The 3,621-nt window shown below is 39.7% G+C and overlaps 1 non-coding gene across 1 annotated transcript; it reads left to right on the top strand.

The window, feature by feature from the left end:
* Nucleotides 1-1,642: 1,642 nt before the first annotated feature.
* On the top strand, nucleotides 1,643-1,749 carry LOC126032978 (U6 spliceosomal RNA). Its single transcript, XR_007504135.1, has one exon. It is a non-coding gene; the product is annotated as a U6 spliceosomal RNA (small nuclear RNA).
* Nucleotides 1,750-3,621: the final 1,872 nt, after the last annotated feature.

The following is a 3,621-nucleotide window of genomic DNA, read 5'->3' on the forward strand; positions in this document are numbered from 1 at the left end:
TTTAGAAAATGAAGATCCATCATTAATCATAACAATAACATAGTTTTAAATTCTGCCTACTTCTTAAACTCAAGGTACAAATAATATTTTGATTAAAATTCAGTTTTTTTGACAGGAGTTGAACTTTACCTCTGATGGTAACCTCATGCTCCAAGACTGGAACATTGGAGAGGCACGTCTGGAAGAAAATGCCAATGCAGGAAATAATCCACGCACAATGAAGGAAGATAAAATGAATTCAAGAATTCCAACATGCAACCCTTTTGCTTGATCAGACTTAAGCACCAAACCTAAAGTCAAAGATACCAGAATCGATACCAAATCTGCAACAGGCGGTACACAGGGAGACCTCTTACATTAGTAGTCCAAGGGGCAAAGAGGGGGGAGAAATGGGATGCATGCTGGGCATAGGGGTGGAGAAAAGACAACACTGGTGGCAGGAATGGCCCTAATTTACTATCACTATGTACCTTATATATTACTGTGAAAGATTTGTAATTCACTTTGATCCCAATAAAATTATTAAAACTGTAAAAATAAATAAATAAAGCATACCCACTTGAAAAAGATATAGAAGCAGATAGCTCAGTGGAATAAAGCTGGAAATTCAATAGAACCTTTTTCTGAGTGCTAGAATTTATATTAGGAAAAATCAGACCACACTCAAGGGTAAACAAGTGGTCTAAACATCAATTCAAGTGCTACATTTAAAGATCTTTCCAACCAATGAGTAACAAAACTTATACTGAGTAGTGTGGCACCAGGTGAATCCAACATCTATCTCTAATTGACTTTATAGAAAAATGCAGAAATCTGAGTTTAAACAAAGTAAATCACATGACAAGATTCTAAGGGAAGGGCAGATGTCTCTAAAAGATAAAGGGGTTGGTAATATTTTGCATAGAGACAGAAAAAAAATCCAAAAATAGAAAGAACTTTTGGCCTAAAAACATTAGGTGTCCTTACCAATGAAGCATCTTGCCATAAAACCAACTACAGGGTCCAGGTACACTAATTTGTCTAACCCCAAAATTTTTCTTCAAGGTCACAGGAAGGGTTTACTTCAACCATGAGGTTTACTGTCAGTTATCAATAATTGGTGATCTTGGTGTTAGCACATACTAAATTGAAGTTCATCTCACCGTTATGTGGCAAGGCAGGGAAATCTGCCTTCAAGGCTAGTCTTTGCTGAGATCCATGCCATAGTCAGGTTAGAGGGTGAGCCCACCTAGGGGCAAATATGTGCCAATGCAGATCCATGGCCCATCGTGGTAGAAAGCTGATTCCTGGCATTGGTGCATAAAACACTGCTGGACCCAAAGATAAGACTCAAGGTTTAGGGATGCTCGGCTGTTGTCCAAGCGACTAAGGTCTAAGTCAAGTCACTAACGCAAATGTTCAGGATGAATGGCCCCCTGTAACAAGAAATTACTGAGTTATCATCCCTGATGGATAATTACTCATCTTAGTATCTAAGCTTTTCTGATTTTAATGCACCCATACAAAAAAATATGGTACCACAGGATATTGGGGCAAAAAGGAAGATATTAACAAGCCAAATGATCCCTATAATCTAATCTTATTAAAAGCACAAAATTCCAAGGGTCATACATATACTATCTTTTAAGAAAGTCTTACTATTGTGCTCGCTTCGGCAGCACATATACTAAAATTGGAACGATACAGAGAAGATAAGCATGGCCCCTGCGCAAAGATGACATGCAAATTCGTGAAGCATTTCATATTTTAAAAAAAAAGAAATTTTTACTATCAAATCAAAAGAGAAGGGGGAAAGCTGCAACTACATAATAAAATATACAATAAAGAATATACATGTTAAAGAAATACACTTAAGGGGCCGGGCGGTGGCACTAGAGGTAAGGTGCCTGCCTTGCCTGCGCTAGCCTAGGACGGACCGCGGTTCGATCCCCCGGCGTCCCATATGGTCCCCCAAGCCAGGAGCAACTTCTGAGCGCATAGCCAGGAGTAACCCCTGAGCGTCACCGGGTGTGGCCCAAAAACCAAAAAAAAAAAAAAGAAAAAGAAAAAGAAAGAAATACACTTAAGAAGTATACAAAGGAGGAGAGCCAGAGAGATAGCATGGAGGTAGGGTGTTTGCTTTGCATGTAGAAGGACTGTGATTCAAATCCCAGCATCCTATATGGTCCCCTGACTCTGCCAGGAGTGATTTCTGAGCATAGATCCAGGAGCAACCCCTGAGTGCTGCAGGATGTGAACATCCCCCCCCAAATAAACAGAAAAGTATACAAAGGAGGTATACATCCTTTATAAAATTTATGAAATGGACTGAGGAGAGTATAAATTCCAGATCACTTCAATTGGCAGCTTAATCTGTGGAGTCTGAAAAAACAGCTCAGCACAGATTGGATCAAGAAATGTCCTAGAGTTGAAGATCTCTCAAAAGCCAAAACCAGTTGTTAGCAACAGTCTTATGGTAAAAGGAGTGGTGAAAAAATAGTGGTTGCTGATAATACATTAGCAATAGCGATGTGCCTGCCTTCTCTGAGAATGATGATCAGCCCAATGACTCTAGTGACTCCGACAACATCAGCAGCCAGAAATATGATATGGTACAAGAGACTTCCATACAGAACAAGCCACTGGAGAGAACCACAAGCAGTTCTTGTGCCCATGGTGCCACCCAATCCTTGCACTTCATGCAGTAGATGGTCCACAGTGGTGATGTCATCTTCTTCCCATGGCAAAGACAGGTGCAGAGTTGGAGGTGGGGGTTCCTACCAGTAGCATGGGGAAAGGGGGTTCATTAGGAATTAAGAATTGAGGGTAAAAGAGTTAACTACAGAGAAATAATAAATTGAGGTGGAAGAATGAAAGAGAACTATAGAAAATAAAGGGCTCAATATAACAGAGAGAAGGGCTAAGATACAACATTAACAAAAATTACATACAATTTGGACAGATATTATACATACATAATGTTGGACACCTCAAACACATAGACAAAGGTATCAATTCATAGGTTGCAATTGGAAAATTGACCCAGGTGAAAAGGGTCAAAATGTTTCATAAGATCAAGCCGGCATGTCAGGAGTAAAAGTTTTTCAGTTCCTTGAGGAAATCAACATTGATAGAGGGGAACTTTGCCAGAAAGGCTGCAAGGTCTAGAATGAGCATGGAACATTCTCAAAATAATCATAATTTTCCGGTCTAGAATATGAAGTAATATGGTAATAAACACTGTAAAGAGTCCACAACTCATAGTATAGCATGTTTTGATCTTCCGGTTACTTCTCTGAAAGCAAACTGAGAACAAAAGCATATGATATAGTAAAAATCTAGCAAGAATTAAAAGTAAATTGAGGACCAGAGTGATAGCACTGTGGTTGAGCATTTGCCTTTCACATAGCCAACCCCAAATGGACCCTGGCTCATTTCACAGCATCCCATATAGTCCCCCGAGCCTGCTGGGAGTGATTTCTGAGTAGAGCCAAGAGTAACCCCTCAATGCCATCCAGTGTGACCCAAACTCCTCTAAAAAGTAAATTGATAATAACATACTCAATGACTGAGCACTGTAGCAAGTATCCAGGACAATCAGATATCTTACCCAAAGAACTCTTTGGAGAAATACATTGGATC

The sequence above is a fragment of the Suncus etruscus genome, chromosome 16 (genome assembly GCF_024139225.1).
Source record: "Suncus etruscus isolate mSunEtr1 chromosome 16, mSunEtr1.pri.cur, whole genome shotgun sequence".
Lineage (NCBI taxonomy): Eukaryota > Metazoa > Chordata > Mammalia > Eulipotyphla > Soricidae > Suncus > Suncus etruscus.